Source organism: Microcaecilia unicolor, chromosome 3, assembly GCF_901765095.1.
Source record: "Microcaecilia unicolor chromosome 3, aMicUni1.1, whole genome shotgun sequence".
In the NCBI taxonomy this organism is placed as follows: domain Eukaryota; kingdom Metazoa; phylum Chordata; class Amphibia; order Gymnophiona; family Siphonopidae; genus Microcaecilia; species Microcaecilia unicolor.
The window spans coordinates 35,204,511-35,228,055 of NC_044033.1; the positions used below are offsets into that span (position 1 = coordinate 35,204,511).

General features: G+C 42.3%; 1 protein-coding gene across 1 annotated transcript in view; it reads left to right on the plus strand.

Annotated features, from left to right (window-relative positions):
- Nucleotides 1–475: 475 nt before the first annotated feature.
- Nucleotides 476–23,545, plus strand: part of FOXN2 (forkhead box N2) — a 146,259-nt gene continuing 123,189 nt past the window's right edge. Inside the window, exons 1-2 of the mRNA XM_030195829.1 lie at nt 476–514; nt 16,532–16,584. The gene's annotated coding sequence lies outside the window, so the exon portion shown is untranslated. The remainder of the gene's footprint in view (nt 515–16,531; nt 16,585–23,545) is intronic.

The window sequence follows — 23,545 nt, forward strand, 5'->3', positions numbered from 1 at the left end:
TTGGCTTTGCTGTTCACGTCATTCGTCGCTCTTTCTATCGTCCTCACGTTCCCCTTCCTAAAAATAATAATTAATAAAAAAAAAAATATATATATATATATATAAATGTATGTATGTGTATTTACACATATATAAAGGGAAGGAAATGTAGCCAGTCAGCTAGCCTAGCCGTATCTCCACTTCCCAAACCTTCTTTTGGAAGGGATAAGAGCAGATGCCAACCCCAGCCTAACCTGCTTTGAAGATGGAAGCACAGACCGCAGGTTAGGCAGCTGCAAAGAAAAAGCGAGCGAACGAACGGCAGACTTGGGGTAGGAGGAGGAGGAGGGGGCGGGGTCCGACAGGCGGCGTGCTGCCATGGCAACGCGCGGGGGCATCTGGTGGCGTGGCTGCTGCTGCCGCTCTGCGGTGTGTTTTTGCTTTACTGTGCTGCTCAGTACTGACACATCCTAGTTGCACGCGTGCTCTCGCTCTCTCTGCCATATTGTACACGGGGACGCATTACATGCCTGCTGTAAGTATCAGCCTTAGTAAGCTCGTTTCTGTACTGTGCATACTAGTTCTTTTACACGGTTGTAGCTTGTGAGTATTTTTTGTTCTGTTAATGTGGCGCTGCAGTTTTGCTGCGGGGATGGCTAATTGCATTTAGGTAACCTGAACAGTGCAGTGTCGTGTGTAGCTATTTTCCCAGGACGATTTAAGGGGGGAGGTGATGGTGCTGCTAATCCAAATTTGGATAGGAGCAGAGTCTTTTGGTATTTGAGCGCTAAACGGGTTGGGGCCGCACGGAACGTTTGCTGTTCTTCAGCTGTGCCTTTTCTTTATTTCCACACTGTCGTGCGTCCACCGATTTGAGCCCGAAACGAGCACGCTTACAAGCTGGCTTGGCCTGATGCGCGAGCAGAAATCCCGGGGCAAATGTTCTATTCTCCCACGTTGGGGGTGGGAGAAAGCAGAAACTCCCGCTCATCGTATTATAATACTGCCATATAAAGTCTTCTCGGCGGGGGTTCGCGGCAACCTGGGGGGATGTGAAGCGAGACTGGCAGTTTGCAAAGAAGGGGGGGGGGGCTTTCTTTTGCTAAAATGTCCCCAGTTGAGGGCGAAGGGTCCTGGGACAATGCAGCGGGAGGGCCTTTGACTCTGAACGGTGGCGGCTGACAGCCACGTGGTGTTGCGCGAGCCGCTGGCGCTGCCTCGCTCTTTCTCTGCTGGTGGCGGCAGCAGCAGCCCAGGTGGAGGGCGGGGCCGGCACTGTAAAATCGGCCTCTGCTCGTTTCCTCGTGCGTGTCTTTTCACATCTCCTCTCACACAGCAAAGATACAATTGTTGACCTTTACTACTTGTGGGGGCAGTGTAAAGATTTCTCCTTTGTCCTTTGCTGTCTAACAAAAAGGCTTTAAACAAGTTTGTTAGTTGACACCGGGGTGATTGGGTGCTATCTTTCTTTTGTTAGGCTTGCTTGTAATGGAAATAGGACACTTTAGGCGGACTGAGCAAAAAAGTATCCTTCCACGCACTCAAGGTTTAAAATTGAACTTCAGCAGTTTTGCATTTGAAGAACAATGACTGGTTAAAAAGGAGCGTTGTATGCAAATGTGGTTACAGTTTATGTCGGTGCTGTTTTGGGTATACATGTGACTTGTTAAGCTGTACTAAGTAAACAGCTGTTTTCTGTGGTTATTGATGTGGGCCATGTGGGTTATCAAAGGAGTGTGGAAAAACTGAGGTGGTGCAGCAGAGTGCAAGGGTAGCTAGCCCTAAGTAAACCTCCAGCCTTGGATCCTTATGTCTGCCCTGCCCCCCCTCACCCAAATTAACTCTCAAACCCTCCCTCTGCCTTGAGATTCTGTTTTATTAATTTTATTGGGATTTATTGACTGCCTTTACAAAGTGATTTACCCAAGGTGGTGTACAGCAGACAGTTTGACATAAAGCTTACAAGTTTAACAGCATAACAACAGTAAAAAGACTCTATATAAGAATAAATACTTGGAAATGGTAAATTGAATCCCAATAATAAAACTAATGAGATACAGTAGCAAAAATGTGCACATTAAAACAACAAATTTGATGTCGGAATACAAATACCATAACCAGTAGCATGGAAGAACATTTATATGACACATTCTTACAATGTTAATACAATACACATGAAACATCGTATTTGAATATTCTGATTGCATGCTTAATACAGGTATGATGCTAACTCTTTTTGTACAATACAGTGAAACATCTTACTCAATAGGCAAGTGCATTTGAGAGATATAGACAGGAGTGGCCTAGTGGTTAGGGTGGTGGACTTTGGTCCTGAGGAACTGAGTTTGATTCCCACTTCAGGCACAGGCAGCTCCTTGTGACTCTGGGCAAGTCACTTAACCCTCCATTGCCCCATGTAAGCCGCATTGAGCCTGCCATGAGTGGGAAAGCGCGGGGTACAAATGTAACAAAAAAACAAAAGCAGGATGGGTAGTTTAGTCATTGGGATAGACAGGTGACTAAACTGCAGACAAATGATAGATCAGTTCCTCATATCTTATTCAACTGTACATAAGTTACAGGATGTGCAGCAAGCTAGTCCAGGTACGGAGTGAGCGGCTAGTCAGTCTCCACCGGTATTAAAGGCTTTGGAGAAGATCAAGGCTTACACTGCTTCCTCAAGTAGAGGTATTTTTTGAGTTAGTCATAGCCGCTTTGGGAGTGAGTTCCAGAGTATGGGGACTACTCCTGAGAAAAAGCTGTTTGGTAGGTATCTCATCGTGCAATTTCTTTTGACAGGTGTATAGATCAGAATGCTCCTTAAGAGAGCCTTAGAGGCCTCAAATATGTGTAGAGGGCTAACTAATTCATTAGGTGCACTGGCCCCTTTTATCTGAGGTCCTAAAAATCAAAGATGGTTATAAATTAAGTTTCAGCAGGAAGTGATGTGACACCACTTGTAGCCCTCCTGCAACATTCTGAATGAGTTGGTGCTGGTGCAGACCTTTTGGTTTGACCTGTGTTCAAGGCATTGCAGTAGTCCAGTTGTGATGTTAGTACTGCGTGAACCACTGTGTGGTCAGACTTATCTTTTCAATACATAGGTTTCATAGTTGTTGCAGGTTACAGAAACAGTTTTTAAAGGTTGCTTGAATTTGCAGAATCAGAGTTAAGTGGTGTGTTTAGTAGTATCTCAAGAGTCCTGACCTGTGATCTGAAGGGGAGTTTATTCTTCCCAAACGGTATTTTGAAGTCAGGTACCTGTCCACGTGTGTTTCAACACAATCGAGTTTTATTTGATTCTGCTTCGTCTTTCATAATAACCTCAAAGTGGGTTCTAATAAAATATTCGGTTAAAATCAAAATAAAACAATCAAGTTCAAGAACACTGATAGCATCAAACCCTGACTACCTGGGTTTGCCCTCCCACCTGGTAGTTAGTTCTTTGCTACTGCCACAACCATCCCACCAAAATTGTATTAATCTTTTCTTTCCCTAAAAGCACAGTTAGCATTTTTTACTCATTTGTTGAACTTTAGGTTGTTTCTTCACAAATGTAGAAAACCAGTATGCATAACAACAAAAAAAAAATATTTGGCAAGTAATAATGAGGCCAATGATCGCCCCAAACCCAGAACTATCCTAGAAAAGACAGTCGGGCAACATAGAAACGTGACGGCAGATAAATGCCATATGACCCATCCAGTCTGCCCATCCTCTGTAACCCCTAATTCTTCCTGTTCCTAAGCGATCCCACATGCTTATCCCATGCCTTTTTAAATTCTGGAACAGTCCTCGACTCCACCACCTCAACCGGGAGGCCATTCCACGCCTCCACCACTCTTTCTGTGAAATAATACTTCCTTAGGTTACTCCTAAGCCTATTCCCTCTTAACTTTGTCATATGCCCCCTCATTCCAGAGCTCTCCATTTGAAAAAGGCTCTCGTCCCGTATATAAATGCCCTTGAGATATTTAAACGTTTCTATCATGTCTCCTCTCTTCCAGCTTATACATGTTGAGGTTCATAAGCCTGTCCCTATAATTTTTGCATTCAAGACCGCTTACTAATTTCGTAGCAGCCCTCTGGACCGACTCCGTCCTGTTTACATCTTTCCGTAGGTGCGGTCTCCAGAACTTCACGCAGTACTCCAAATGAGGCCTCACCAGAGACTTATACAACGGCGCCATCACCTCCTTTTTCCTGCTGGTCATGCCTCTCTTTATGCACCCAAGCATCCTTCTGGCTTTGGCTGTCGCTTTTTCTACCTGTTTGAAAGCTTCAAGGTCGTCAGACACAATCACCCCCAAGTACCGCTCTTCCTTTGCACTGAAGCACCACACCCCCTATATTATACCGTTCCCTCGGATTTTTGCAACCGAAGTGCATGACCATGCATTTTTTGGGATTAAACCTTAGTTGCCAAATATCGGTCCATTCCTCTAGCTTCGCTAGGTCATTCCTCATGTCATTCACACCCTCCAGGGTGTCCATCCTGTTGCAGTTTAGTATCATCCGCAAAGAGACAAACCTTACCAGACAGCCCTTCCACAATATTGCTCACAAAGATGTTAAAAAGAGCTGGCCCTAGGACCGATCCATGCAGTACTCCACTGACAAACTCCTTTTTTTCAGATCAAGCTCCATTTACCACCACCCTCTGTCTCCTACCATTCAACCAATTTTTTACCCAATCAGTTACTCTAGGTCCCACACCGAGGGCACTCAATTTATTTATCAGTCGCCTGTGCGGAACCATGTCAAAGGCTTTGCTGAAATCCATGTATACCACCTCAAGCGCCCCTCCCACATCCAAATGTTTGGTCACCCAAAATATCATTTGTGCATATACTAGAAATACCTCAGAAATCATGTCTGAATGTGGGTCTTCTGCTGGGAAAACTCCCTCAATGTGAAAACTGGGAAAACTCCCTCAATAAATGCACATATTTATAAATTAAAATAAATAAAAAAAAATTGCAAAGAGCAAATAATCAAGAAACTTCAGACAGCTCAGAACACTGCAGCTAGACTCGTATTCGGAAAAACAAAATACGAAAGCGCCAAACCCCTACGAGAAAAACTGCACTGGCTCCCACTCAAAGAACGAATGACGTTCAAAATTTGCACCCTAGTCAACCCATGTCTGACCTGATAGACCTACCACCCAGGAATGCTAAAAAATCATCCCGTACATTCCTTAATCTTCACTTCCCAAATTGTAAAGGTCTTAAGTACAAACTAACGCATGCGTCAACCTTTTCATACCTGAGCACACAATTCTGGAATGCGTTACCTCGAAACCTAAAAACAACCTATGAACAAGCCAACTTCCGAAGTCTACTGAAGACTCATCTCTTCAACAAGGCATACAACAATGATCAACAAATATGAATTTATGTACACACAGCCAGAATTGCCCCTACAATATTTGCTGCCAAACTACTATTGTGTACTTCATTATCATGTTACCCAAGATCTTCTACCGTTATCAAATGTACAATTTCTTTATGATTCTCATATATTTCTTATATTTCTATTACTTTGTTTGATTGTTAAATAATACCATGTTCTATCATAATCATATTACCCAAAATTCTTCTGTTATTACTAAATGTATACTTTTCTCATGTATTCTCATTATTCATGATGTATTGTAAGCCACTTTGAGCCCGCAAAAAGGTGGGAAAATGTGGGATACAAATGCAACAAATAAATAAATTGACTACAGGCACCTTGTCGCATTTTGTCACCTTGAGATCCTCAGACATCATCACCCCAAGGTCCTTCTCCTGAGCTGTGCTTATCAATTTCTTGCCTCCTCTCTCATTTTTCTCTTCTGGATTTCTGCACCCCCCCCCCCCCCCCAAAGTGCATCACTCTGTACTTCTTTGTATTAAATTTTAAAAGCAAGATATTTGACCATTTTTCTAATTTTTGGAGATCTCAATGATTTCTACTGCCTCTGTGATATCCTTTCTATTGGCACATGGGGGAGAGAGGGAGAAATATTGAACATGATGTGGGGGGGGGGGGGTGCCACGAAAAATTGCTCAGACACTAAGGGTGCCACTTAACCCTCCATTGCCCCATGTAAGCTGCATTGAGCCTGCCATGAGTGGGAAAGCGTGGGGTACAAATGTAACTAAAATAAAATTTAAAAAAAGTTTGGGAACCACTGTATTGGAGAGTTGGCAAAAGATAAGTCTCTCATAATATAACATTTTTATTCCTCTTAAAAGACCTTAGTACTCTTCTGTCCCTCAGCAAGTTCTTAGCACTCCCTCCTTTCCCTCAGGACTGGCTCAGACAATTTTTAGGTCTCCTAAAATATCTCCCTTGGCAGAGAACAGCCCTCTGTTTCCTGCTTCAAAACCCTTCCCCATTCAGGAAATCTGTGGCGAACGCGAAGGGAAGGGTTAGCAACTAGTGACCTACTGTTGGGCCAATGCTTAAAACCTAATGCTGGTGCTAGAGGCGATTAGCGCAGGAGCCAATGTGAATGCCACAGATTAGTGCAAATAGCACGCAAATGTAGTCAAACAGATGTTAATGAGGTCATTTCCTATTCCCTCCCAATGCTCGGAGAACAGCACACAAAACAAAACTTCCCTTACCCCGGAAAACCTAATGCCAGTTCAGAGCACGCATAGGGGTGTTTGAAGAGATTTCCCATGATTTTTTTTATTTAAAAGCTGCCGGTTTTTATTTAATTGGAAAGCAGAAGGAAGCTCGGGCAAGCCTCTTAAGCGCTGGTAGTGAGAGACGAATGTATGCGAGTCAGAGCAAACCTGAGAGTGAAAGCACACATTGGTGTCTATTTTCTGTGGTTAAATATAAGCTTTTCAGGTGAAAAAAAATTGAAAAGCTTATATCTAAAGGCACAGAAGAATGGTGCTGATATGTTTTGCTTCCAGGTTTTCCTGGCACATGTATACAAGAGCTGTACTTACCGTAAAACTCTTGTGTGCATGCACTGGGCATGTTCCTTCTCCTTGCTTTTAGTCAGCGTGCATTTTGTTTGCATCTTTTTACGTTGAGCATTGGGGAGCTATTTTTCTGCACTGCTTCCATGGTATTGATTGCTCACTTTTGCAGACAGGGCCGGGTCCATGGATACGCTCGCACTTTATGGTTTTGTACCTGGCAGAAGAGAAACCTCAGCATGATAATGTCATCTATATGATAAAATACCAGATGCATAACCATCAGAATAAAAAGTGGTGGTCCTCTGTATAAGCCATATCTCAGAAAGAATAAATTGAAGTGAGAGGCAGTCGAAAGAGCACGGGGTGTTGAATCAGAAGTCATGATGTGAGACTCGGGGATTTAAGTGTGTACTGCAGAGGAGAGTTGAGACGGGGTTTTACTTGCCAGTGCAGCATGGTCAGGACCTCTAGAACATTAGGAGTGAGGTAACTAATTTGGGGGTACTTCTGAATTCCACTCTTAAGCTGAATGCTCAACTTAGAAAAGTGACCAGGGAAGCTTATTTTAAGCTGCACTTTTTTATGTCAATTAAAGTAGGTGTCTTTTTACTTTGATTTTAAGGTCAGTTTAGAGACCAGCTGTCTGGACTATACTATTGTAATGCCATCTAAGGTGCTGACGCACAGTGGAACCTGTTAAATACGAGTGCTGTGGGAAAATTTACCGGGTTGCAAACAGCGACTGATGCACAAAGGAGATCACATGCAAATGAGATTCACGGATCCCCTTATGAGCGTTGGTCGCTGTTTGCGACCCGGAGCTGTCAAATGCATTTGACTGCTTGCCACAACAAAGTTTTTTGAGTTGCATGGTTTTGGGGGGGGGGGGGACACAAGAGAGGGTGTCCACTGGGGTTCAGCAGCCCCACCTCTACACAACTGGGGATCTAGTGACCCCACCCCTTCCACTACATAATCTCTGATGGACCCCCAAGAGAGATTTGCATGCACTGCCTCCACTATATGCAAATCTGTATTGTGGGTATACTGAAAATCTGACTGGATGGGGTGCCTCCAGCACCAGATTTGGGAACCACTGGACCAAGTAATTTTAAATTTGGGATTATTCCATAAGGAGGTATGACCTGAATACCAGTATTTATTTATTAGGATTTATTTACCGCCTTTTTGAAGGAATTCACTCAAGGTGGTGTACAGTAAGAATAGATCAGACATGAGCAATAGGCAATTACAGCAGTAAAAATATTCAAGTAACAATACAAAGTATGACATGGTATACTACTTGCAATGACTACACAATACGTAATAGAACATTATAATTGGTAGTGAAGGGTAAGGCAAAGTTGTAACAAATAGATGAGCAAGAAAGTAGGAATAATTAGAAAGTAAGGTGACTGATTTGCAGAAAGTTGCACATGAGGTCAGAGAGATGGTTAAATATCATCTCAGCTAGGGTAGGAGTGGATAAACATGTCCTGCTGCAGTATGTGCAGCCCGAGTCAATCCTTATGTGTGTGAGTGAGACTAACAAGTTAGTTACTTCTTCCATTAAAGGCTTGGTTGAAGAGCCAAGCTTTCACCTGCTTCCTGAAGTACAGATAGTCTTGTGTTAAGCGGAGCCTTTCAGGCAATGCATTCCAGAGTGTGCAGGCTACTCTGGAGAAGGCTCGCTTGCGAGTATCACATCGTGTGATGTCTTTTGGAGAGGGTGTAGTTAGTGAAAGTCCTTGGGAGGACCTTGGTGTCCTTGGCAGTGTGTGGAGGATCATCCTATTCTTCAGATACTTGGGGCCATTTCCTTTCAGGGCCTTGAAGATCAGACATAGAGATCTTCTTTTTTAAATTTAGCCCTGTATTGTACTGGTAGCCAATGAAGTTTTTGCAAAAATGGTGTGATGTGGTCACGTCGCTTGCAACTTTCTATGAGTCTTGCTGCTGCATTCTGATTCAGCTGGAGCTGGTGCAGGCCCTTTGTAGTCTGACCATTGTATAGTGCATTGCAGTAATCCAGTCTTGATGTTATGGCATGCACAACTGGGATAAGATTTACCTTCTCGATGTAAGGAGAGAGGCAGCGTAGCTGTCGCAAATAGTAGAAGCAGCTCTTGAAGGTTGCTTGGATTTGGGGAATCAGAGTAAGTGTTGAATGTAACTGTATTCCAAGGTTCCTGATTTGTGATTTGAGGGGGCGTTCATACTTCCCAAAAGGGATTTTGATGTCAGCTATGCATCCACTTGTGTTAGGGACCCAGAGAAGCTCGGTTTTACATGGGTTCAGGCAAAGTTTGAATTGATGTTAGGTAATCAGTTTGTTCAAGGCTGTAGGTAAGTCAGGTTCAATGGGTATGAGTAGCTGCACATCATCCGCATAGATGTAGAACAGAGTGTCCATTGACCGAATCAGCTTAGCTAGTGGCTTGAGGTAGACATTGAACAGAATAGGTGACAGTATCGATCCTTGTGGTAACCCGCAGGTCAGTGTCCATGGTGGTGATGAGTTGCTGCCAAACATGGATTGTTGCCTGTCTGATAGATAGGATCTGAACGAGGCAAGTACTGTTCCATTGATACCTGTTCATGTCAGTCGTGCTAGCAAGATATCATGATCCACAGTGTCAAAAGCTGCTGAGAAATCTAGCAGTACTAACATCGAGGCGAATCCCTTGTCTCGGTTTCTGTGAAGATCATTTATTAGGGATACGAGGACCGTTTCTGTTCCATAACCGGGTCTGAATCCAAATTGACATGGATCTAGCCAGTTACTCTTTTCTAGCCATTCATTAAGTTGAACATAGACTGTTCTATGAGTTCAGTATGAGAGTTTTACAATGCTGTTAAGATCTATTAGGGCTTGTCTAGTTCCAGAGATAGTATGGCATTCAGTCAGAGTTAGAAACTTCAATAGAAGGTATAGTATACAATGGAATAGGGCAGTGTTCCTTAAGTGCAGTCCTGGAGTACCTCTTGCCAGTCAGGTTTTCAGGATGTCCACAATGAATTCGCATGAACTTGATTTGCTTACACTGCCTCTATTTTATGCAGATCGCTTTCATGCATATTCATTGTGGTAACTGACAGGAAGCTATCTTTTGCTGAGTCCCTTGTCCTCTGTATGCAAGCATCTCATTACGCTTATTTTATGCGGTTTCTTCCTTTTCCAGAATTTTTATATTTACAGTTTGGCAGTTTCTTTTTCTCTTCCCTGGTGTTTATCGGGAGGGGCGATTTTATTTTTCCCATTATCGGCTGCCTCAGAGTGTTGTCGTTTTCTTTAAGCTGAGTGGTTGGTCACCTCCCTGTCTTTGGTGACCATAATTTTGCTAATTTTATTTGGCATCAGCTTGTTTCTCGGCTTAAGCTTAGAGCTTTCAATTATAATTAAAAAAAAAAAAGGTCTTATTGAGCAGATTTTCTTTCTGAGCCGGTCCATTCCAGTTATGGAGTTGGCAGTTCAGCAAGGTGGCTCACCTGATAGTTGTGAAATATGAAACTAAAAAGTGAGGAAAACAAATGAAGATACCAAAAAATGCTTTATTATATAAAAAACGACCCGACACGGCCGTGTTTCGGCCCAAAGGGCTGCCTCAGGGGCCTTGAACAACCTCAAAACATGTAGTGTAAAACATACACTGTTGTAAATGTGCTGCGTCAAAAACTCCCTTGGTCTCCTCTCTTACAAGAAAATAAAAACAGTATAAACGTCAATGCCAAAAGCAAAGACTGTAATGCTCCGCTCCTAAAGAACGTGTGTACAGTTACCAACTGATATCAGCCGTGTCTGGTCGTTTTTTATATAATAAAGCATTTTTTGGTATCCTCATTTGTTTTCCTCACTTTTTTGTTTCATATCTCACATTATCGTGAGGGTTTTTACCTCCTTTTTTTTGGTCACCTGATAGTTCCCACTCTTTTGCGCTATTTTGGCTTTGTATATTTTTCCCTGCCTTTTTGTTAGCCAGTGGTGCTCAGCTACATTTCCTGATTTTCTCTGTGACAGCTATGCTAAGCCCTTTTGTGTTGTGCAATAGCAACTGTTCCTTCTCCTGCAGTCTTTGGTCCAGTTTTGTGCTGTTTTGATGTAGTATTAACATCGTTCTTAGGGCTTCCGGCTGAACTGCTACACAGAGGTTTAGATACTCTTGAGTTTGTCTCACTGCCTTTGGCTAATGCTATGGGACTATGTTGTGCTATGTGGGCTTGTAGCTCACATTTAAGAGATCCCATACAGGCATCATCCGCTTGGGCTGCCTGTGGTGTCTGTCTCCTAAGACATTTAGCTATACAGCATTGCTGTAATAATCCAACTTCCTCAGATGCACAATGTCAGCTTTCTTTTAAGCTGCATAGGCTCAGTCATCTTTCAGGCTGGATGCTGGCTCCGTTCTTTATGCTGAGCGGGGATAGCCTCCTTATAGGTTGTTTTAGAGGCTTCTAGCTTTTTTGGAGTTTAGTGGCAGCTATTCTTTTAGGCTCCATAGTGTGCTACCATATCGATTTCATGGTGGGCTCATCCTTGCATGGTGTTATAGGCTGCTTTAGGGATAGCATTCTGCGTAGTGGTTGCATGCTTAGGCTGTGAGCTGGCAGGCGGCATCCTTAGAAACTACGTGGTACAGTGTTCTTTTATGCTACATGGTGGCAGTATCCGTGAATGCTGAATAGTACCAACACCATTATATGCAGCATAATGCCAGTTACAACTTGTAGTGCTCTAAGACAGCAGTTGTTATGCAGTTCAGTGCAAGCCTTCACTTTCCTTGCGCCGTGTCAGTGTCTTCCTGGGCTACACGGGTTCCACTTTTTCTGTGTGGTGCCACTTCCACAGGGGTGGTGCAATGGTAGTAGCCTCCGAGGGTGCACAATGGCAACCCAAGTGAGCCATACTGACGGCACACTTGGCTTCCCTCACTGCTACCTCCTGTTTGGCTGTACAGGAACATCTCATCTTTTTGTACGCATTTTTGACTCCTTTGTCTTTTGTACAGGACCAACGTCCTTAATCTGCTTCTTTTGAGAGCATCTTCTTTAACTAAGATAAGACAGCATCTGCCTCTACTGTGTAGTTCCAACTTTCTCCTGTACTCACTATTGGCCCAACCTCTTGTTTTACACTGTAGGGTTGTTGCTTATTTATGGGGTTTTCCTGTGTTCTTCAGTTCTACCACTCGGTGGGATATGCCTCCTCTCTTTTTTTTGGTTCCGTTAGATCAGATCCAAAAAACAGAGGATGCAGTTATTTCTTGCCTGTGGCATATTCCGGCATGTCTGTCTTGTGGACTTCCCTGTGTCCTTTTAGCAACATTTTCTTTTGTTGCTCTTTGGTTTGGCTGCAGTGTGATTTACTCATCAGTTCCAAGGTTGACACTTGCTTCTACAACCTGCTGAGTTTTCATATGGGTGAATATTCATATGAGAGATTTTCATGCACTGCCTTCACTGCATTCAGATCTCTCTTGTGAATATTCATTGTGGATATCCCGAAAACCTGGTTGGTTGGGGTGCCTGCAGGACCAGGTTTGGGAACCACTGAGCTAGAGCCTTGCTAGTTATTCTGGGCTTAAGGCCTCTTTCTGGTTTCCTCTGTATCTCATCTCTTTGTGCATTGGTTCATGCCTTCTGGCTGTAAAACACATTTAATGACAATAATTCCTGCTTTAGCCATTTGCCATTTTCATTATCTTAGATGATGGCTTCATCAATACTTTTGGCGTTTTCATAAAGTAGGCTTACTCTTAGATGGTTACCTTCAGAACTCCCATTTGCTAATGCTGCAGTTCACGCCTTCTCTATTTTGTTTTTCTTTTTGTCCCATCGTAATTGGGACACTTCTTTTCTATATCTCATTCACTCTGAACTGGTGTGGTATGGATGAAAAGGAAGGAAAAATGTTATCTTACACCTGATAATTTTCTTTCCTTTAATCGTACCAGACTAGTCCAGAAGCCCTCCCTGTCTGGTTTTCCTTAAATGTTTTCTTCTTACAGGAAGTAGCTTCTGCTTTTCATTTCTTTCACATGGATGCATTACATTATCTGACTCGATGAAATACCTGTATGTCAGTTAAGTATGAGGCTCTGCTTCATTCTATAATGTTAACATTATAGCCTTGGTGGCACGTTGGCTTTAGTCTTTCACGATTGTCACCTATATATCTTATGAGCACCATTGTTTGGCTATTCAAAATACTGAACATTCCAGGCTGCACAATACCCTTAAAGGGCAAAGCTGTTGGGTCTGCATTTTTTCTGTGTCCATCTGCTGGTAAATGGGCAGAACTCATTCGTTCTGGACTGGTCTGGTTAGGATTAAAGGAATGAAAATGATCAGACAAGACATCATTTTTCTTTTTATTAAACATTCCCATCTCTAATCACTAGGGGTGGCAAAGGGCAGAGTTTTATTAATTAACAACTGTAGACTTTCTATGCTTTCTCTTCCTAAAGCCCTCTTCTTCCCACAGGGCACAGAATTGAAAGCTATTAGCCAGGGGTCCTGTTAGAAGCATAGGCAGAGAACATGATAAATGAACCAAAAAGCCTAAAACACAAACATAAACCCATGGTAAAAAGATGTAGTTGACACGGATGTGTAACTGTATACACGTTTATTTACAACTATTTCTAGCCCTTTTAATCCAAATAACTTATCAATGGGTTACAAAACATAAACATTGCATTATCATAACAGAATAACATACAAAATATAAATGTCTAAAATAACACATACACAGAAGTTTGCGTCGAAACAATTTCTATCCAGTATACATGAGCAAATGCTTTTTTTCAAGCAAATTTGCTTTCTCTTTAAATGTTAAATAATAGGGGTTCAAATTGAAAATCAAGTACAAACTCATTCTGGAGAGCTATACCAGTGACTGAAAATTCTGCGACATGTGTTTCCACCAAATGGAACATTTTGATGTGAATACCAACAAAAGAGCCTTGCTTTGACAGCAAAGGCTACAAGATGATACTCTTGTAGAGTCTTCCAAAAGTGGCCCTCCCAGTCTTAATCCTTTAAAAATAATCATAAGCATTTAAAACTTGATTCTCCCAATAAGCTTAGTGATGTTAACTGGCATATGTTTTCAAGAAGGGATACCAGTAATAACTTGCACAGCAGCATTTTGGAGTAATTGCAGGGAGCTTAGTCTGCCCCAAAACAGAATTGCAGTAGTCTACTGTGATTATTTATTAACCGTCTTTATGAAGAGGCAGGTACAGTTTAACATCAAGCATAGTTTTGTTAACAGCATAACAATAGCAAAATGACCAAATATAAACATAAATGAGGTAAACTTGGAAGCAGTAAATTGAAATCTAATAATAGGACTTTATATAGGGGCCCTTTTACCAAATTTTAGTAAAAACTGGTCTTGTGCTTACGTGGGTCATTCCCATGCACTAAGGCCATTTTTCCCATAAGGGTAAAATGGCCGGTAGGCGATAAGGGTTCACGCCCTAATCAGTTAGCATGTGACGATATAGCCAACTCTGAGCCCTGCTCCAGTGCTAAAAAAATAGGATCTATTTTTGTGAACATAACAGGAAGCGCGCGCAGATGCCAGAATTACCGCAGGATCTCTGAGTGTGCCCCACGGTAAGGTATTTTAATCTGCAGTAAGCACCGTATGCTTATGCATCTTAGTAAATGTATGCCATAACCTGAACAGTCATTTTAAAATTATTTCTGAAGAAGCAGCCATTGCATCTGGTGTAATAGATTTAAAAATTATTACATCTTTGGCCAAATCAGCTTTCTTTCCTTGTCATCAAGCAGATGAAGCCATTACGTATGGGTTATGTCCATCAACCAGCAGGGGAGATAGAGAGCACTCAAACTTTCTCAGTGCCCTCTTGGCCAGCTAGCTCCACTGCCTCTTCAGTATTCTCTATCTCCCTTAGCAGGGTGGCTGCAGCTTGTTCGAGCTCCAGAAAAATCTGCCGGGAGGTGGTTCCTGGCTTGCCAGTTGTTAACCGGGGTGTTGGAGGCTATAGCAGCTTCACTTTAAAGGCACATAGGTTAGCCCTTTCCCTGCCTTACCCATACCTCTGTGGATGTGGACATATTGCCTTGTTTTCCCTGTCCTTACCCACCAACAGTGGATGCAGGCATATAGGTTCGCCCTTTCCCTGCCTTTCCCACTCATCTGAGCCTCTGGAGTCTTCAATACCTCTGCTTTCCTCACAGCTTAAAAAAAAAAAAAAAAGTCGCGTCGTGTTTTTAAACGCAGAGACGCTGGAACAGAGGGGTTTTTTTTACCTGATTTTCAGCAGGATCGTAGTTGTACACTAGATCCTTTGAGGTAAGAGTGTTTTCCAACTCCTCCGGGGTGGGCCCACGATCGGGGCGATTTTGGCGTGAAAATGCCATTTTGGATTTACCGCCGTTTTTTGGCGATGGCTGCGGACAATGTAAAGCGCTGTTCCACTTGTGGCAAGCGCAAATCAGCAGCAGGACTCTGTAAATCGTGCTGTATTGGCGTAGGAGCCGGCCCGAGCATGGCGAGCGATGTTTCTTCCCCAGATTAAACCACAATCGAGTAATTGTTAAAATCCAGCACTATTGGATGCTCTTGGCACAGGAAAAACAAAACCATATATCATCTTTTTTTTATTCACATTTTCACTTGACACACCGAACTGCAAGTTATCAAAGCTGATTAATATTCATATTTGTTGGGGGGGGGGGGGGGACTGAATATTATCTCTGTATACCCAATACTGCACCCTTCCCCCCACAGCGACTATAAAAGAGAGGAAATTGCTTGTATATTAACGTAAAACAAGGTATTGGGTAAGCCTGAGTCTTATGGCATATTTAAGAACAGTTCTAATCTGAACAAATCAGCTCATTTGTACTTGAAATCACCAACCACTTCAAATAAAACTTTAAACCAGGAAATGTGTGGGCCTAGCCCAATTACTTCAAGCCAGTAAAACAGAATCAGTTGATTTGACCATATCAAAAGCAGGTGAGATATCTAAAAGTGCAATTAATAGTGTATCATATTTCTATTTCTACTGAAAAAGGTGTGAGCAAGTCCTAATCTTATTGAAAATGGATACAATCCAGTGCAGGTGACAGTTCTCAGTACTGTAATATTTGTTAGAATTTATTTACTGCCTTTTTAAAGAAATTCACCCAAAGTGGTGTATAGAAATAGCTTCAAAAACCATACTGATTGATATTCATCTAGAATCTCATGTCCATCGAAATATTATTGTTTTTTTTTTAATTTATTTATTCAGTTTAATCAAATTTATACAAGAAACATCTTGATTGGTAAAGCATCATAAAAATAAAATTTGTAACAAGGAATATCAACATTGATTTAGGTAATAATTGACACTCAAGTCCATCGAAATATTATTGTAATGGTGTGAGAACCCTATTCCACTTTTCTTAGAAACTGGGAGCTTCAAAATTGGCTGCGAGGTGTTCAGGTCATATCTGTCTTCATTGATTTGATTTTAGATATTGGTTGAACCAGTTGCCCGCTTTTTTTTTAGTTCAGGAGAAGATAATTATGAGCATGAATCGAGAGAACAGTAACTTTCTCATTTGTGACAGAACCTTAATCGCATCATTTTTGTTTACAGGAGCAAAATGATCCAGTTTAACCTCAAAAACTGTGTCAAAATCTGAGTGCCAGGTACAGTATTAAGCTTCTGCTGTAATTATTAGTCCAAGCATTGTTTTTAACGCAGTTGGACTACTGTAACATCTGCTACTTGGGATGTTCTTGGCAACAACTAAAAAAAATTACAAGCTATTCAAAACACTGTTCACCTCATTTTCTTATTGGGGAAAATACAATAGGATATTTCAGTACTTTATCTAATTGGCTGCCTGTGGAAGCGAGCATTCTTTTCAAGCTGGCTTGTTTTTTCTACACAATACTATATAGTCTAGCACCTTTCTAGCTATACCAACATGTGGTTTTAGCCAAGTCAGTTAGAAATTATAGGCTACATAGTTCCAGGGGCATAGCCAGACACCCAATTTTGGGTGGGCCTGGGCCCAAGATAGGTGGGCAGAAGAACTCCGCCCTGTCCAACAATGATTTGGTCTCTCCCTCTCTCGCCTGCATGCCATATGATCTTTTATACATCCCCCTCCCCTGAATACCTTTTAAATAGCAGATTTTCACTGGCAGCGAGCAGCAACTAATACACACTGTTCATGTTGGCCCCACAGTCTTCCCTCTGATGCAACTTCCTGTTTCCACATAGGCAGGAATACATCAGAGAGAAGGCTGTGGGGCCAGTGCGAATAGTATGTATCAGTCGCTGCTCGCTGCAACCGAAGATCTGCTATTTACAAGGTACTGTATGCAGGAGGGACAGTTGCTTGAAGTTTTTGGCTGGTGGGGCTTGGGAATCCCTGCCAGCCACATCATAGGTGTGCTGTTACTGGGTGGGTCTGAGCCCAAAGTGGGTGGGCATGGGCCCACCCAGGCCCACCCTTGGCTACGCCACTGCATAGTTCTAATATTTACGTGTCCTCGCCAAAAGATAAAAAGTAGCTAAAGTTGTTGGAACTCTCTTGGGCATGTCAATTTGCCAAAATTTGGAAGGATATTTTGGTTCTTCTCCTCCTTACTACTCATTCTTTTTTTTTTTTTTTTTTTAATATTTCCAAATATTTTATTAATTTCCAAGAATACAAATAACAGGAAAACAATGATGGAAAAACATAGGAAGCAAGAAACACAACAGGTGGAAAAGGAAAGAAGAGAAAAAAGGAGGGGAAAGCATCCAGGTGTTTAACAAATAAGTCCTTTGTACTGGTTTAAGGTGCAGCCTGAATAGTTTGGAGGAAGTTGTCCAAAATAGACCAAATTTTTTTCTTAGATGCTATCATCCAACTTTTCGCAGCCATGGCGAGCTCAAACCTCTGATGCTGCAGGACTGTATTCCACCAGAAATGAATATTCAGCAACTGTGCGTTTTTCCAGTTTTGCAAAATATGCCGTTGAGCAATAGTGAGGAGATTGTCCAATAGTTTTGATTGCGGGGAGGTCAAATCATTCTTATTTAGACTTTAGGAAAAAGATCAAAACTTAAGTTATTTAGAAAATTTGTGTTATGCAATGCTATGTAATTCCTCTGATTATTGTTTTTATAATGTTCAGTTATGTATAATCATCCTGGAGGTCTGCTCCAGTTTTTTTTCTTGTCAGCCGCTTTACATTTCAAGGCTGTAGCGGCATTACAAGGTCGTGTGTTATATTATCTTTAGATTTATTTAGAAAAATAATCACAATTGATATCTAAAGAGGACACTGATCTAACAATGAAAGTAGATTTGATCTTCTGAGATAACTCACACTGTTTATTCAGAATGGCCTTAACCATTTATGTGAAAAATGCCTTTTTCCTCTTCATCCATGGTACACCAGCACAGATTGGTGGAATATACCTCACCTCCAGCAGGGAGAGAGATAGCAAATTCCTCCTACTCCATCCATAGTAACATAGTAGATGACGACAGAGAAAGACCTGTATGGTCCATCCAGTCTGCCCAACAAGATAAACTCATATGTGCTACTTTATGTGTATACCTGACCTTGATTTGTATCTGCCATTTTCAGGGCACAGACCGTAGAAGTCTGCCCAGCACTAGCCCCGCCTCCCACCACCGGCGCTGCCACCCAATCTCCGCTAAGCTTCTGAGGATCCATTCCTTTATGTTTATCCCACGCATTTTTGAATTCTGTTACCGTTTTCATCTCCACCACCTCCCGCGGGAGGGCATTCCAAGTATCCACCACTCTCTCCGTGAAAAAATACTTCCTGACATTTTTCAGGAGTCTGCCCCCCTTCAATCTCATTTCATTTCCTCTAGTTCTACCGCCTTCCCATCTACGGAAAAGGTTCGTTTGCGGATTTATACCTTTCAAATATTTGAACGTCTGTATCATATCAGCCCTGTTTCTCCTTTCCTCCAGGGTATATATGTTCAGATCAGCAAGTCTCTTCTCATACATCTTGTAACACAAATCCCATACCATTCTTGTAGCTTTTCTTTGCACTGCTTCAATTCTTTTTACATCCTTAGCAAGATACGGCCTCCAAAACTGAACACAATACTCTAGGCGGGGCCTCACCAACAGCTTATACAGGGGCATCAACACCTTTCTTCTGCTGGTCACTCCCCTCTCTATACAGCCTAGCAACCTTCTAGCTAAGGCCACTGCCTTGTCACACTGTTTCGTCGCCTTCAGATCCTCAGATACTCTCACCCCAAGCTCCTTCTCCCCTTCTGTACGTATCAGACTCTCACCGCTTAATGTATACGTCTCCCGTGGATTTCTACTCCCTAAGTGCATCACTTTGCATTTCTTCGCATTGATACAACAGATTGTCAGAATGCCATATTTTAGTCACGACCAGTGTGCGGGCAGACTTTTTCAGCAGTCACCAGTGGTAAGTCAAAGTGGGAACTGAGCCAACATGCCTTTGACATAATAATGACCAATTTCAGGTAGCCCTCTGGGAATTTAATTAGTACTACTCAGAATGACAAGTCACTCAGGTTCTTCAGCATATGGAAGATGAAAGGATTCGGGGGAATAGATGCTCTGACAAGGAGAGTCTTGTGAGAGCAGCACGAGTGCGCTGTTAGGAATCCCAGATGCCACCACCCTGAAGCAGCATAGCGAAACACTGGCCACCGTTGGTTGTTGTTGTAGGACCTGGCTTGATAAAGAGTATGAAGAAGGCTTGTAGCAGTACCACTATTTGAGCAGAGTGTTCAAAGATTTGTACTTCTTTTTGGAAGAGTGGACTTTATTGTACACATTACAGATGGTTGTTTAGAAAGAGTTTTTATGCTCATGATGAAAGTTTCAGCTCTGAAGGTTTTGAATGACCTGGCACTCTTTTGAGGCTTTTTTTTTCTTTCTTTTTTCTGTCTGTTTATTTTGCTAGGTTATTGCTTTCTGTTTTTTTTTTTTTTTTTTTGAGGGAACTGATTTTGTATTGATTTTGATACTGAATTGTATGATTGTATGGTTTTTACATGACATTACATTACCAGATAGTTTTTTTTTTTTTTTGTTACATTTGTACCCCGCGCTTTCCCACTCATGGCAGGCTCAATGCGGCTTACATGGGGCAATGGAGGGTTAAGTGACTTGCCCAGAGTCACAAGGAGCTGCCTGTGCCTGAAGTGGGAATCGAACTCAGTTCCTCTATTCCGCTCATACCAAAAATAGCATGGAGCAGATTACAAATACTGAACAATCATAACATGATGAATAACCCTCACTGACCTAAAACCTCAAATTTCCTAAAAAGGTCTGCCTTAAGAGATTTACTAAAAGTTATATAAGAAGAAAGAATAATAATAGCAATCCAGATTTTTGGAGCTTGATATATAAAAGAATTTGAGAACATTTTCTTAGAGGACAGTCCTTTAAAAGAGAGCAAAGATAGGTGCAAATAGTTCCTGATGTTATAAATTGGTGGTAGTAATGTGATCAAAGGATATAAGTACCTTGGGGCAAGACCTTGGATCAGCTTAAAACCAAAACAGCAAATTTTAAAACTTATCCGAGCTTCCACTGGTAACCGGTGGAGCTAAGCAAAGTGAGTAGAAACTCCTATCGTATTTCTTTAAACCACAGGAGGCTACCTTGCAGGGAGGGGGGTTGATGTTGAGGGGGGTAAGATACCAGATCATGCCGAGGACAGGGGTTGGGAGCATAAGAGTGCAGAAGCGATGTTTGGAGGAAACAGACACTGCAACGTGATTAATTTTTTTCAAATTGCAATTAATAATTCATTAATCTCAGAGTTAGTGATTAACTTACGTAATCTTCATCCATTCCGACCCTCCACTTATACCTCATACGATCACTATACAACTTTGTATTTGTTATCCACCGACTGGGCAAACGCCTTTGACGGTACTATGTAAGCCACATTGAGCCTGTAAATAGGTGGGAAAATGTGGGGCACAAATGCAACAAATAAATAAATAGTTTATTAATGTGCTGGTTGAGGGTACCTTGTTCATTTCACAGGTAGGGAAAAATGAACACAAAACTCTGCTCTTTAGACTCATAAACTTCATCCTGTGGCCTGCACTACTGTCTCTAAAAGACAACAGAAAACAAAACACAGTATACTCTGCTTGACTCTCTCGCAGGATAACATCCACCGGCCGGTCTTGGGCCGGGCTCTTAGACCAAGTGCTGTAAGGTTCCAAGATGATCTTGGCCTAACTGAACAAGAGTCTGGGAGTTGCACATATGTGGTGGAGGCATAGGCAGCAGGGCCACATTTATTCCTTCTGGGGTTTCTTGACCTATCTGTTCCGTGATCCTTTATATTTCCTAGGCCATGTCCTTTCAGTTCAGCCTTTCCTGTGTCACCTCCCCACTGGGCAGGAGTCTGGAGTTTGAGGGTTAAATCGGTTCTTTGGCAGCTTCCCAGACTCCCTCACTCCAGTTAGTGGACTTTCATTAACTAGAAACTAAATTGCTAAACTAGTATTAAAATCTAATAATTGTGGAACTCAATACACCTTTTCACACTAATTGTTTTAGAACGTTTTATAAGTAAAAGTTACTGGAGGAAAAAAGCCTCAGCAGTCAAGGGCTATCAGCTGTGGCATTCAAACACTGTCAAATACACTCCAACCAGAGGACCACACAGCAGCTTATTGACTCGGACCAATCATTGGCAAAAACCTCCTGGAAAACTTTTTTTTAATTTTTTTTTTTTTTTTTTTTTAATTCTAACACATATCTCAAAATATTACAAATATCTTCAAGAGCTTTCTCCTGTAAGTTTTACTTATAAAACGTTCTAAAAAAAAATTACTGTGTGACCTGTTCTCAGATTTACCGGTCTTCAAAGGTGTTTTGAGCTTGGCTTTGCATGTGGAATTGTTCTTGCATATCATTGGTTTAAGCTAGTATTAAACATGTTGAATATCATCTGGATACAGTTTCTTATCATGTGGTTTTTATCTCTTCTGCTCTCATGGCTACTCAGAGGTCCTTTTACAAAGGTGCGCTAGCATTTTTTGCACGCGCTAAACGTTAGAGATACCCATATATTTCTATGGGTGTCTCTAGCGTTTAGCGCACGCTAAGCGTGCACTAGAAACACTAGTGTGCCTTTGTAAAAGGATCCCTAAGATTCCTGACAAAACAGGAGCAGGGAGACCAAAAGTAATCCTGGTCCTGCTTCTGACAGCAAATTGTGTATTAAACGGCACAAAAAAATAAATAAAATTCAAGGTGAAATGGTAGGTATTCAGAGGGATTTTGCAGGAGCATAGGGTTGTGCTGATACACTGAATAGGAAGGAACGCATAAGAAGCTTGCAGGCACATCCTGCCACGCTCAGAAAATAAAACAGTATACAAGCCCATTTTGTTTTTATTTGACTAAGATTTTTATTTTATTTCTCTTTTTATATGTTCTTTCTGGATCCTGTTGTCCTGTCATTTGGGTTCAAGCGCGGCCACTTCAGTTTGACTCCCAAATCTGCCACAGTTACCTAAATTCTGCATTTTGGAGCATTTCACTTTTGTTTTCTTTCTCATGGATGGGTCTTAGTTATTGTAAATCCAGCCCTTCCACTTTTGCCCTTTTTAATTGCATTACATGTTGCCACTGATCTCTGTCGAGCTTTCTTCCTTCTTGCTTTCAACACTTCCATATCATCAAGCAGATCAATCCATAGACTGGTGGGTTGTGTCCATCTACCAGCAGGTGGAGATAGAGAGCAATCTTTTGCCTCTCTATATGTGGTCATGTGCTACCAGGAAATCCTCAGTATTCTCTCTATCTAGCAGGTGTGTGGTCACACGCAGCAGCTCTGGCTTGGTCTCCACACCTATTTACTTAGGCTTTGTTGAGTACCTGGGGTTGAGGGCTCTTCGTGAGCAAGTGCAAACCTGGTGGTGCCAAGTCCCTCCTTTTCTCCCCCTCCCGCTGGCTCTGTGAAAAAAAAAGAAAAACAATCTTGAAGCAGAAAAGATTTTCCTTGCAGCTGTTCACTGGGACACTGTACGTGTTCCCGCCTTGGCCTATGCTGGGCAGAATTCTCGGCCGGGTGGTCCTGGTGGGTCCAGACTGGCCCAGACACCCTTGGTATGCGGACCTGATCCGGCTTTCCGTAGACAGTCCTCTGCGGCTTCCAGCAGAGCGGGGCCTCTTACATCAGGGTCCCATGGTGATGGAGGATCCCTCCCCCTTTGGTCTTACGGCCTGGCTCTTGAGTGGAAGCGGCTGAAGAAGAAGGGCTTCTCGGACAAGGTCATCGCCACTATGCTGAGAGCACGGAAGCGCTCTACTTCTACTACATACGCCAGGGTATGGCGTACCTTTGTATCATGGTGCGAGGCAGGATCCCTGTCACCCTTCACGGTGCCAATTGCTTCAGTGTTGGCATTCCCTGCAAGAAGGTCTGGAGAAAGGCCTGTCGCTCAGCTCTCTTAAGGTCCAGGTAGCGGCTCTAGCTTGCTTCAGGGGTCGCCTGAAGGGTGCTTCCCTGGCTTCTCAGCCAGATGTGGTGCGTTTTCTCAAAGGGGTTAATCACCTACGCCCTGCTCTGCACTCGATAGTGCCTACGTGGAATCTCAATCTGGTGCTG